Source organism: Engystomops pustulosus, chromosome 7, assembly GCF_040894005.1.
Source record: "Engystomops pustulosus chromosome 7, aEngPut4.maternal, whole genome shotgun sequence".
Lineage (NCBI taxonomy): Eukaryota > Metazoa > Chordata > Amphibia > Anura > Leptodactylidae > Engystomops > Engystomops pustulosus.
Window position 1 is genome coordinate 49,860,308 of NC_092417.1, and position 14,335 is coordinate 49,874,642.

Here is a 14,335-nt window from a genome sequence, read left to right on the forward strand (position 1 = left end):
ACAGTACCCACATTGGGGGCACTTGCCATAACTTTAGTGGTGATTCTTCCCCTGAAACTGCAGCAGGATAGGTTACTAGACTTGGTGGACAGAGTAAAAACTGCTATTTAAAAAAATATGATATGGAAAATATAACATTTTGCATGTAAAGTAAAAGAAAAACAATAACATATATAACATGTCTTTGTATAGATCACCCAAACTGGAAAGGTACAAGTTATAGACCATTACCCCAGCTGCCTCTTCAGCTCCCAACAAACATTTGTCCAGGACCAGGTAATATTATTCACTTTCTAGAAGCGTCAATTTCTATTTTAACCATTAATTTTTTTTTATAGGTTTATTAAAAATAAAGGAACAATGTAAACAAAAATTGTCAAATAAAGTTACATATTTAAAATACAATTGTAGTTGTCCTTGTTTACAGTTTGTTTGAGAGTTATTTGGGAGAGAGAACATAGGAGATAAAAAGGGGGGAGGGAGATGGAGAATGGGGGAAAAAACATGTTAACCCAAAACATATACCGTATATACTCGAGTATAAGCCGACCCGAGTATAAGCCGAGACCCCTAATTTTACCACCGAAAACTGGGAAAACCTATTGACTCGAGTATAAGCCGGGGGTGTAGTATACAGCCAGCCCCCATGTAGTATACAGCCAACCAGCCCCCATGTAGTATACAGCCAGCCCCCAGTAGTATACAGCTTGCCCCCAGTAGTATACAGCTTGTCCCCTTGCAGTATACAGCCTGCCCCCAGTAGCATACAGCTTGCCCCCAGTAGTATACAGCTTGCCCCCCGTAGTATACAACCTGCCCCCAGTATTATACAGCCTGCCCCCATCAGTAGTATACAGCCTGCCCCCATCAGTAGTATACAGCCTGCCCCCATCAGTAGTATACAGCCTGCCTCATCAGTAGTATACAGCCTGCTACCATCAGTAGTATACAGCCTGCCCCCATCAGTAGTATACAGCCTGCCCCCATCAGTAGTATACAGCCTTCCCCCATCAGTAGTATACAGCCTGCCCCCATCAGTAGTATACAGCCTGCCCCCATCAGTATACAGATAAAGAAATAAACTTAATACTCACCCTCCGTTGTCACGATGTTCGTCGAGGCTTCCGATCCCCATCGCGGCTCCCGGCGGCTTCTTCACTCTTCTCTGGCCGGGAGATTGCACTGGCCGTCGCACACTGTGATGCCGCGCTGTCGCCGCTGATGACGTCATCCGCGGCGACAGCGTCACATCACAGTGTGCGACGGCCAGCACGATCTCCCGGCCAGTGAAGAGTGAAGAAGCCGCCGGGAGCCGCGACAGGGATCGGGAGCCGCCGGGAGCCGCGAGGAACATCGGGGACACCGGAGGGTGAGTATTAATGTATTTATTTTTATCATTGACTCGTGTATAAGCCGAGGCGAGGTTTTTCAGCACATTTTTTGTACTGAAAATCTCGGCTTATACACGAGTATATACGGTAACTTTGCGACTAACAAAGTAAAGCAATGGCCCACATTTACTAACACTACGTGCAGTTATCCTTATTATCGTGAAGCAGGTGACACATTCATGAACAATGGATGTCTGTTTTCATGAATGTGGCGCACGTTGCCTGTGCCCGAAGTGCAGGAACTGTGTGCATCCATTTTTTTTTCTGGTGCACTCAGTTCAATTGGCATTCGCCACATTTCTGTCCGACTATGCACCGGAACACCCCTTTCTGTGTACAGGATAGTGTAGTAAAGTGCACAGTACATATACTGCGAATTCTAGCCCAGACTGCTTAGTAAATGTGCCCCAATATCTTGTAGTACTCATTAAAGATATGTTATAGATATCAAATGTTAGATGGATACGATTATTTATCCGCTTCCGTTATAAGTGGAGTCAAACCAGACATTCAAATTATTAAGGAATTTAGTTACTCTATGTGTACAATGTGCTATAATTTTTTAATTTACAGTTTTTATTTATTCTGCTTATAATTTCCACCAGGAGTGGTGGTTCAGCTTTTTTTTTCTAATACTTTGCGATTTTAGTTGTATCTGCAATAATTAAATGGGAAATGATCACAACATGTGGGTATGTGATATGGTGGTAAATACCAACTATATCTCATTTTAATTGTACTTTCAAAGTGATTAATAGAAGGGTCACTTTCTACTGTATGAATGACCCCCACAATCTATATGTTAGGGATCAAGTATACAACACAATGGGGTGCATTCACTAAGGGCTTTGCGTCGGTTTTCTGACGAACTTTGCACTTTCTTTTATGTGAAAACTGCTTTCACAGGGATTTAAGAAGTGTCTGTGCCGCTATTGTGTCACACGTGTCCCTTCTGTGGCGCAGCTGCACTAGGCATCATGCAACACAAATTAGGGGGCGTTCTGGCACTCAGTCAGACCGAGCGCCATATTTAACATGCAAAATCTCTTGCACGCCCTATGTAAAAGGTGCAAGGATGGTGAACTCTGTCGGGCCAGTGCAGGGAAGCTCCACATTCATGATTTCTGGTGCATGATCTTACTGAATCTGTCACACCCAGCATTATACACGGGCAGAGCACTTTTAGTGACGTTTCTGACTTTCTTAGTAAATGTGCCCCAATATAATCTTATGCATGCCATTATGGTACGTTTTATATGACATGTGAGAATCTAACAGCTTGTATTGTGCATTATGGAAAATATTGAACAACAAAGCATTGCATTGCAACAACATAAATCATAACAAGCAATTCTAAGTGTTTTGTTAGCCTTCCTACTACAAATCTTTACTTACTACTGCTTCACATTTACCCCATTTAGAACAGAAAGGGAATAGCTCCCTGCAAGCTCCCAGCCTTGTCCCTAGGGGGACCTGCAGCACCACAGATGTCATCCAGGAGCATTGCTTAGATGGGATCTCCACATACACAAGTAATGTGGGAGGGAATTCAGGAAGGACTCACATGGATGGGAGGGAATCTAGTGGACGAGCATGGGAATGAATACACCAGAGGGAGGGCTGCAAATAAACAGGGAGTGGAAATATTAGGAAGGGAGGGGGATGAAAACAGTGAGGAAGATACAAGCAGTGAACATTGTCAGGGAGGAGAAATATTAGGAAGGGAGAGACAAGAGGGAGGGGACCTTTGGAGGAAGAGAGGGAGGAGAGGAACTGGACAGCAGCAGCAAGGAACAAGACACATTTGGGAGGGAACTGTAAATTATTCAGCGGAAAGCATTGTGAAGATCCAAAGTGGAACTCAGGGAGTCCTGGGAGTGACGCCCCCCAGGGTTTGGATTGGGAATCTACATACAGCATGTAAGTACTCCTTGTTCTTTCCAGAGGAATTCTTGGAATATCACAAGATTTGGAATGTGTGGAAAAGGTCACTAATATAATTTTTGTTGATCCCTTTGCCTTATTAAAGGGGTTCTCATTTTAGGGACCCCTCCATTGTGAATGTATATAATTTGTGTGTGTATATGTATATGTAAAGTGAAACATTGTTACTTTCTTCTCGGTGTGTAATAAGCAGGCTGTCAGTATTATATAATATATTGTAGAGTGGGCTGGTCACTAGTAAATATACATTTAGTACATAACATACAACAGGACTGGTGAAGCTGTCACCCTGCTCCTGTCTGTAACTATGACACAGGGGAACACCCATTGTCTGAGAAGTCCTGGCTCTGGTACTTACAAGTTTTGCAAAAACTTTATTTAAACTTCTGCTCTTGCTGTACATGAGAAGGGACTTATAGGGGAATAAGGGGCTTATCATCGTCTCTTGTGAGTTGTTATCTAAGGAAATTCTCCAGTCTATATAAAGGTTCAGCTTTTGAGACATGTGCCAGACATGCTTCCTAGTCTCCTCATCTGTATAGACTGTACCAAGGATCCTCAAGTGACTAGACAGAGTGAAGAAATCACACATGGGTTGTCAGTATGCATCTAAAGCTGGGTGAAAGTCACTGAAGCAGAGTTGAGATTTAGGCACAAGCTACTTGTTATTTGTGTAGAACTGGACATGTGTATATAAATATACCTGCTTAGAGCTTTGGTTTCAGAATGATATTAAAGGTGACCATAATATTAGCCATTTGTCATTTCAGGTGACAATTATTAACCTGGTTTCCTTTATGGAACCAACAGAATTAGTTGAATCTCCTTTCTATTTCTGATATTTTGGTTGTTAAACAACACTCCAGGCAAACGTAATACTTGTGTTATTCCTGATGCAGGACCCCAGAGGGTGGAGCATGACACCAAATACAGCGAATAAAATCCCTGTAGGATATTGCGCCTCATCAGGTCCTACTCTAGGTTGGGATCTTTTCAAAGCCATATTTGTATGACTGTGATTTTTGGGGGCACAATGGTTTATTTGCTTTTGTGGTCAATCACAATGGAACATTTTGTAGAGGAATTGCTATGGACTAAAGACCTGAATGTATACAAACATGGATGTCTCTGTTGATGCACTCAAATTAAAATAGGTAAAATACCAGATATCCAACTATGTGAATAAAATACAAGTATTTATTGGTGTGCATTAAAAACACATAAAAAAAACTGCACAAAATTGCTGGAATCTCTGTGTTGGGGATCTGTATTATCTGTTGCTTCTTGTGCCAACCCTATGCTTTACTATGCTGCTGTAGCTTGCATTCGGCTGGTCAGGTCACTGTCCCCAGCAATCAATGGCCTAAGCAATATCCTCTAAACACATGGAAGGTCATTGACTGACCAAAGTGAATATGCCACATTAGTGAAGAAGTTTCCACTTGGGCCTGTGATTTGCTTTAGTGCTAAATGACATAAATTTGGAGATGAAGTATCTGGAACTGGGAACTGGTTGGTATTGGAACAGAGGGATTCTGGACACTTATTCTGGAGATCTGAGATTGAATTCCACAACCCCTACATAACAACCACCATAGACTTGTATATGAGAAGATGTTCATATACATGAGTCCTCATACCCAAATTAATTTGCCCATTGCACTCCATCTACTGGCACATATGCAGATCAGTCAGATTGTTATATGCAATTTCTTTTCAATATTTACTTCATTAAGTGTAATTTTTTTAATATACATCACAGTAAGACCTGGCAGCAGATGAGATTGGCAAGTATTAATGATGGGTCACATTAGTCACATTTCCCTTGACTAATTCCTGATATGGAAGCCTTGATAAAGCATGTAACAGTGAACACTCTGTGTGGAGTTCCTTATCCACATGGTAATCGGGTTGATTTGTATTGACTTAGCAAAATAAATATGTGACTTAATAGTGAAAAAGAGCGGGCACTTGAGAGACTACTAGTGTTACTGACATGCTGCAGAGCCGGTGTGCAGTTACAGAGAGGGTGGGGGGTGACAATAATGGTCTGACTAGGGAGATGTTAACAATTACTTGTTGTATTTAGTGTATATTGTTTCTTCACAGCGGAGGCAAAGCTTTGTTTGCTTCACAATTAACTAGTTGCTTATTCAAGAGGATGGCAAACCCCTTCATTTTATCTTCTCAAAGTGTTTGTCAATTACTTTTCCTCCTTTCAGGTCATGTCTGACTCCTACCCCCTCTCAGGTCACATGTATTCTGCACTAGGCTAGCAGAGGACCCCCCTCTGTGATGACCATATGCCCTAACAGGTCATGTGATCGGAGATTGTCTTTATAAAACCAATCCTTCAATTGGCAAGGCAACATAATAGCAATCTTTACTATATAGCGACAAAATATTTTCACCACTTTACAAGAGGGTTCATAGGTTGTCAAAAATCAGAGATTCCAAAGTGATATACTGTATTAACAAAAGAAGTCAGGGTCCTGATCACAAGAGCTTACAATCTATGAGGAAAGAAGAAAGTGCATCTACAGAGAACTTCCTGCAACTTAGAAGACCTAGAACAGTGGTGGCGAACTTATGGCACGGGTGCCAGTGGTGGCACTCAGAGCCCTTTCTGCGGGCACTCAGGCCATTGTCCAAGGACAGAGTTCACCAAACACTGAATCTTCAACTTAAGAGTTGCTGCTGTCAGCGCTATTTTAAAGTGATACTTTATTGGCTATTTGGAACTGCGGGGAAAGTAAGATGGTGTTAACAGAACTTCATTATCTTTTGAGGTCATATTGCTGGACCCACCATTTCTTCCTATACAGAGAGACCCTGGAAAGAAGCTACAATGATAGTTTGAATTTGCCTTCCTTCTGTCAACTATATTGGTGGCCTCAGACTGCCGATACAATTGAAAGATGTGGAAGAACAGGTAGCAGTAAGTTATAAAATTCCATGTTGGCACTTCACGGTAAATAAGTGGATTTTGGATGTAGTTTAGGCACTCTGTCTGTAAAAGGTTCGCCATCACTGACCTAGAACATTGTGCAATTATAAAACATTGATTTCTCTCTGGAATAATTACTGTATTATTATACTATAATACAATATTATCTTGTAGTGGTGCTGCAGGGTGACTGAAACTTTGTTACCAGGTTCCTCCACAGTCGATATTTTTATATTCTTTGTTTTCTATTTCATAATAACACAAACCAAATTGTAATTATCAAATGACTAGAGATGAGCGAGTATACTCGTCCGAGCTTGATGCTCGTTCGAGTATTAAGGTACTCGAGACGGCTCGTTGCTCGGACGAGTATTTCCCCTGCTCGAGATCGAGCATTTAATTAAAAAAACACAGTGAAGAACAATGAAGAATAGAATAAAAACAGTGAACACAGTGAACACAGGATCATTTAAGTGAAAAACACAGTGAAGAACACAGTGAAGAATAGATTACAGATGTTCGGCACATCTGTTTACTTGTCGGAAGATACGCGCGGAACGGTGCGAACAAAATAGTATGTGAAGAACAATATATATGTGTGAAGAACACGGTGAGCAGCACAGAGACATGGGGCAGCGGCAGCATGGAGACATCGAGGGGCACGGGGAGACATCGAGGGGCACGGAGACATCGAGGGGCACGGAGACATCGAGGGGCACGGAGACATCGAGGGGCACGGAGACATCGAGGGGCACGGAGACATCGAGGGGCACGGGGAGACATCGAGGGGCACGGAGACATCGAGGGGCACGGAGACATCGAGGGGCACGGAGACATCGAGGGGCACGGAGACATCGAGGGGCACGGGGAGACATCGAGGGGCACGGGGAGACATCGAGGGGCACGGGGAGACATCGAGGGGCACGGGGAGACATCGAGGGGCACGGGGAGACATCGAGGGGCACGGGGAGACATCGAGGGGCACGGAGACATCGAGGGGCACGGAGACATCGAGGGGCACGGAGACATCGAGGGGCACGGAGACATCGAGGGGCACGGAGACATCGAGGGGCACGGAGACATCGAGGGGCACGGGGAGACATCGAGGGGCACGGGGAGACATCGAGGGGCACGGGGAGACATCGAGGGGCACGGGGAGACATCGAGGGGCACGGGGAGACATCGAGGGGCACGGGGAGACATCGAGGGGCACGGGGAGACATCGAGGGGCACGGGGAGACATCGAGGGGCACGGAGACATCGAGGGGCACGGAGACATCGAGGGGCACGGAGACATCGAGGGGCACGGAGACATCGAGGGGCACGGAGACATCGAGGGGCACGGAGACATCGGGGAGACTTCAGTGGAAGAAGAGCAGCGGATCCCGGGACAGCGTATCTCCCGACAAGTAAGCAGATGTGCAGAACATCTGTAATCTATTCTTCACTGTGTTCTTCACTGTGTTTTTCACTTAAATGATCCTGTGTTCACTGTTTTTATTCTATTCTTCACTGTTCTTCACATCTGCTAACTTGTCGGGAGATAATATACGCGCGGAACAGTGAAGAATAGATTGCAGATGTTTGCATACATCTGCTAACTTATCAGAAGACATTCTTTTTCAATTAATTAACACATTTTATTCCCGAACCATGGTCCCTTTGAAAAATGCTCGAGTCTCCCATTGACTTCAATGGGGCTCGTTATCCGAGACGAGCACTCGAGCATCTGGAAAAGTTCGTCTCGAATAACGAGCACTCGAGCATTTTAGTGCTCGCTCATCTCTACAAATGACGTTTCGGTCCGCATGCATTAACAATGTGTTGAAATGGCTTAGTGGTTAGCATTACAGCCTTGCAGCGGTGGGGTCCTGGGTTCAAGCCCCAGGTCAACATCTGCAAAGAGTTTGTATGTTCTCTCCATGTTTGCATGGGTTTCCTCTGGTTTCCTCCCACACTCCAAAACATACTTGTTGCTTGATTAGATTGTGAGCCCCATGGGGACAGGGATTGATTTGACAAGCTCTGTGTAGTCTGTGTGTGCTATATAAATAAAGGAATCATTATTTGTTAATGCACATGTTAACACATGTATTAACATCGCGTTTACAATGTGCTTTGTAAACGCAAATGTTAACAGTAATGTAATAAGGCAAATCACCTCCCTCAGCTGTTGTAATGCATTTCAAAACACAATGAAAACCACACCCTTAGTATATTAGCCGGAGACAGGTTGCAATAGTGGATGGGCCATCCAAATTGAAGCCCAGGCTCCGGGGAGTAGAACTGCACTACCACTTCTGCAATTTAATTTTTTATTGGTAGCATTGTTGTATTTAATGACTGCCATTAGATTGCCAGAACATAAACCCCATTTAAGACTGGGACAAACTTTGGCAATTTCTGTAGACACAATGGGGCAGATTTATCAAGCTGTATGAAAGTCAGAATATTTCTAGTTGCCCATGGCAACCAATCACAGCTCAGCTTTCATTTTACCAGTGCTCATGAATTTTTTAAAGCTGAGCTGTGATTGGTTGCCATGGGCAACTAGAAATATTCTGACTTTCAGACAGCTTGATAAATCTGCCCCCATGGGTCAGCTGCTATAGTTCTCTTTTATATTTGCTAGAAGAGAAAACTTTTTTAAGATCTTCCAAGTCCTATAGAGAGCAGGGAATACACACATATGGAAGCTAGTCCATAGTAGATGTATGGCAAAGCACTCCATCCTATTGTGGTCCCTGGGTATATCTGTAGAGTTTAAGGGTTGGTCTGTTACTTTACTGATGTTCAGGGCCGGTGTTGGCAGGCAGCAAACTGGACATTTGGACAGGCCCCCCAGTCTCAAATGGGCCCCCTGCATGTGGACTTTTGTGGGCAGATGATCTATTGCTCCTTTAATAACCCCTGGTAAAGATGCTTATCATCTATCTTCTGTCTATCATCTAGCTATCTATATATAATCCACTTTATATTTATGCATCTATAAATATATTATCTATCTATAAATCAATATAATCTTTCATCTGTATCTTCTATCATTCATCTACATTTTCCTACAGTCCCATATTACAGATTGCCTTACCATACTACTGTGTGTAACTACAAGGTGTTATTATTGTGCAGGGCTAAAGGAGCCTTTTACTGACTGATTGTTCATAAAATAGTTTTATTTTGGGGCCCCACCTTTAGTTTTACCCACTTTGTCTAAAACCAGCCCTGCTGATGTTTATAAACTCCAGTACGATCACATAATGTAGATGCATCTCAGCCGCCCGACATTTCTATTATAAACTGCAGCAGACTCCTCAGCAGTGAAGGAGTAGCCTGCTTTGTTGTGCTAACCAGAAAGTATTTTCAGTCCCTTACGTCACATATGTCTTGGCAGGGCTTGTGGCCAGATGTTATTAGTGTGTTCATCTGGATACACATCTCATAAGTGAATTACCGCTTACAATATTTGTTCTTCTCCGGTCCTCATAGTATGGCAGTGCCTGGAGGAGAGATCTTTATAATTTAATTAATGTTTTATTTTCAGAAATGGTTGTCAGCAATTATGTAGAAGTATCAAACCAGTCAGAAAGTAGTGGTCATGGGCGAAGGAATCTGGTATATCTATCAAGAAACATAGCATTTTTTCTCTACCCAGCCTGAAGTGGATGGGTAGAGTGCATTCAGTTCTACAACACATATATAAGTTACTGTCACAGATGCACCCACGATGCTTGCTGTGGATCGGGGGCACACCCGTGCCCCTCTATGTGTCGCGGTCCCTGCTACCACTGTCCCGCTCCCCGGCCTGGACTCACCTCTCCACGCTCCTGGCTGTACTCCAGCTAGGCTGCGCGCTCCCACTGCTAGGGCACGCGCGCCGGCTCTTTAAGACTTAAAGGCCCAGCGCCCTCCTGATTGGCTCATGCTTACCCGGCTCGCCCTTATAATCCGGCACCTCCCTTCACTCCCCGCCGGATCTTCAGCATCATTTCCTGCTAAGAGAAAGCCCTCCAGTGTTTCCTGTGTTCCTCTGTGTTCCAGCGTTACCAGCGATCCTCTGTGTTGCTACCATTGCTGTGACCTGCTGTGCCTTCCAGGGTTCCTGTCCTGCTGTGCCTTTGAACTTATTTCAACTCAGTTTGTCACCGAATGCTCTAAGGTGGCATTCATCCTGAGCCTCCTCTCTGGGAAGGCCCTGGCCTGGGCTACTCCTATGTGGGACAGAAACGACCCAGTCACGGCCACCTATTCTACGTTTCTGGCTGAATTTCGTTCTGTATTTGAAGAACCCGCTCGTGCCTCCTCAGCTGAAACGGCACTGCTGAACTTGCGCCAAGGTCATTCTTCTGTGGGCGAGTATGCTGTAAAGTTCCGCACCCTAGCCTCCGAGCTCTCCTGGAATGATGCGGCCTTGTCAGCTACCTTCAAGCAAGGACTGTCCCCCAAGGTGAAAGACGCACTAGCTGCCCGTGACCTGCCGGCTACTCTGAGTGGTCTTATCACCCTCGCCACCCGGATAGATGTGCGGTTCGCAGAACGTGATGGAGAATTGCATCACAAGCACCCTCAAGTCCGGCTTCCACATCTGGCTCCGGTTTTCCAAGAACCGCCTCAGCCTCCAGTCACACAGTCTGAACAGGAGCCAATGCAAGTAGACAGAGTTCGTCTCGCCATTCAGGAATGTTCCAGGCGTCTCCGGGAGAAACTTTGCCTGTACTGCACTAGCCTTGATCACCCTATTGGGGCTTGTCCTGTCCGTTCTCCCACGTCCAGCAAACCCCAACACATTGAACTTCTGGGAGGTACTTCCCTAGGTGTCAATGCTGTGTCTCCACGTCTGTCGGTTCCTGTGCTCCTAGATGTCGGTGCTCACTCTCCTGTGCAAATCTCAGCATTTCTGGACTCTGGTTCTATGGGGAATTTTGTGGATGCCGCCCTGGTCTCCCGGCATCACATTCCCTTGGTTCCACTCAAGAATCCGCTATCCCTGTCTTCCGTGGATGGTCTAGTCCTGTCCGAATCGGTCCGGTACCGCACTGAGCCAATTTCTCTCCAGGTTGGAGCTCATCACAAAGAGACTCTGGTTTTCTATGTTCTGCCGCGATCCACATCATCTCTTCTTCTAGGTCTTCCATGGCTACAACTCCATGCTCCGGTCCTCAACTGGAAGACTGGTGAGATCCTGAGTTGGGGACCAGGCTGTCATTCTCACTGCTTGGCTTCGCCACCTCCTGGCCTGACGAATGTCTAGCTTCTTAGTTCCCTCCAGAGATGTCCTGGGACTTAGGCTACATTCACACTAACGTATGGGGGACGTATATACGGCCGACGTATATACGGCCGATATACGTCCCCCATACACTTCTATGGGCGCACGGCACCCTACGGGAGCGGTACAGTGCAGCACACGTGCGGCACCGTACCGTTCCGTACCCGGGAAAAAGATAGGACCTGTCCTATCTTTTCCCGTAATACGGCGCCGTGCGCCATAGGTTGCTATGGAGAGGGGCGGGGGTGAGCTGCGCTCACCTCCTCCTCCTCTCCCCGTACACTGCCGTTGCCCGCTACGGTACGGTACGGGCGGGCAACGGCAGTGTGAATATAGCCTTATAAGAAGAAGAAGAGGGGCCCTAAAGGGGGGGGGGTACTGTCACAGATGCACCCGCGATCCTTGCTGTGGATCACGGGCACACCCGTGCCCCTCTATGTGTCGCGGTCCCCGCTGCCGCTGTCCCGCTCCCGGCCTGGACTCCTGCTAGGCCGCGCGCTCCCACTGCTAGGGCGCGTGCACGGCGGCTCTTTAAGACTTAAAGTGCCAACATCCTCCTGATTGGCTCATGCTAATCCGGCTTGCCCTTATAATCCGGCACCTCCCTTCACTCCCCGCCAGATCTTCAGCATCATTTCCTGCTAAGAGAAAGCCCTCGAGTGTTTCCTGTGTTCCTCTGTGTTCCAGCGTTACCAGCAATCCTCTGTGTTGCTACCATTGCTGTGACCTGCTTTCCCCTCCAGGGTTCCTGTCCTTCTGTGCCTTTGAGGGTTCCTGTCCAGAGGAATCTACTGTCTGTGCCAACATCACCAGTATTCCTCCGTGTGCCAGCGTTACCAGTATTCCTCCGTGTTTCCTGCTGTCATCTCAGGTTTGGATTGTTTCCTGCCATACTACCTTGGCTGCCACCGTGGGTCTCATACCACCTCCCGCGGTGGTCCAGAGGGTCCACAGACTCTTCCAAGAGACTTTTACACACTTTGCCTCCTCAAGTGTGACTTGCTATGTTTAATGGGGTTTCCTACTTTATTTTAATAAGATATTTTAGAAGACTCTGAATATTGAATTCTTACTGGTTGCAAGAAGTTGCCAGTTATGGTCAAGATTCAAAGAAAAAAAGAAGAGATACGATATGGGCGCCACATGTGTAAAACCAATTGGATTAGAGAGATGTTTAGATTCTTTAGTGAAATGGTGCTCACCTTTCTCAGTGAAGAAGCTTCAGTTTTATCTTTGAGTGGTTTAGGCTACCTTCCTGGGCTTCTTGGTACCAATGGTGTCCATGAAGAAGATCAAGCGGCTAAAGGGTAGATTCTAGGGTGTTCATGGCGTTAATCACTCGAACTAGAGATATTTCACTAGTAGGTTCCTTTATTTGGTAGCTTTATAATACGCGTTTCAAGCCCAGACCTGGCTCTTCCTCAGTTGCATACAAGTTACATAACTCAGGAAGAGCCCGGTCCGGGCACGAAACGTGTATTATAAATCTACCAAATAAAGGAACCTACTAGTGAAATATCTCTAGTTCGAGTGATTGGCGCCATGAAAACCCTGGAATCTACCCTTTAGCCAGTTATGGTCAAGGTGTTATGGCAACATGTGCGCTCTGTTGACTTTAATGGAGTATCTCTTCTATGAGAAAGCCTTCCTTAAATAAAGAAAGTATACAGGCAGCCCCGGGTTATGTACGAGATAGGTTTTTTGGGTTTGTTCTTAAGCTTCTTAATTTTTATGTAAGTCGGAACTGTATATTTTATAATTGTAGATCCAGACAAACTTTTCTTTGCCCCAGTGACAATTGGATTTTCTCCATTTTTTGCTGTAATGGGACCAAGGATTATCAATAAAGCATAATTGAAGACACTTTACAGCAGATCATTGCAGCCTGGGACTAAAGTAAAGCATCCAGAGAGCATAGAGGTCACAGTGGACAGAGGCGTCCGTCTGTAACTATGGGTCATTGTAAGTGCGGCGTACATAGATCCCTACTTGGAAAATAGCTTTAATTTACTCCACAAGAGACCTATTGGTTACACATTCCCTTAATAGGTACAATATAATGGTTGCAGTCTGAATAGGATCCAAGACAAACTCCATATCTGAAAATCCATATACGAAAAGCCATATTTGAAAAAGTAAGCAACCCCAATAAATCAATAGTTGGCAACCCTATCTATACAATTCTTACTTCTTTTTCTAATTGTACTATCTTGACCTTGTAGAGTTTGATCTGTAGCTCCTGGGTGTTTTTTCAATTTCTATGACCATTGTATCATTTAACCTTGAGTAAATTTGCCGGCTTGTCCACAGTTTTTGAGAATAAGTGTGAATAATCTTTCACACTGTAGAGCAATGGACTTCAAATGCTTAAGAAATGGTATTTTAATCCTCAAATATGGATTGGCAGCAAGTATTCCTTCTCAAGGATCATTACTGTTGTCTTTTATCTTTGCCATTTTATTTGCCACATAGCTGCATAATTAAGACTGCCAAAATGTCTGCTTTTATAGAGGTGGTCACACTTACTGATGTTCAATTAATCAATTAATGCAGGCATTCGATTATCTATACCTGGTTGCTATGTTCCTTCTTAATCCCAATAGAAGAAATAAGGGTGAACATAAAGGGAACATGTCACAAAGATTTGTGCAATCCTTATGGACTGCTGGTTTAATGTCCCAACTCGCCCTGTATGATTTTTTAAGCGGCCACATTAAAAAAAACTCACTTCCTTCCTCATTCCCTTCAACACCTGCACGTTCCAGCGAGTGTAGTTGGCTTAGTACA

At 44.9% G+C, this 14,335-nt stretch overlaps 1 protein-coding gene and 1 long non-coding RNA gene across 2 annotated transcripts in view; both read left to right on the top strand.

The window, feature by feature from the left end:
- The window catches only part of LOC140069769 (uncharacterized), a 61,139-nt gene extending 60,829 nt beyond the window's left edge, over window positions 1–310 (top strand). The window contains exon 10 of the long non-coding RNA XR_011848854.1: window positions 193–310. This is a non-coding gene — a long non-coding RNA (uncharacterized lncRNA). The remainder of the gene's footprint in view (window positions 1–192) is intronic.
- A 2,753-nt stretch (window positions 311–3,063) lies between these two features.
- SYNE2 (spectrin repeat containing nuclear envelope protein 2) overlaps window positions 3,064–14,335 on the top strand; it is a 248,849-nt gene continuing 237,577 nt past the window's right edge. Inside the window, exon 1 of the mRNA XM_072116513.1 lies at window positions 3,064–3,311. The gene's annotated coding sequence lies outside the window, so the exon portion shown is untranslated. The remainder of the gene's footprint in view (window positions 3,312–14,335) is intronic.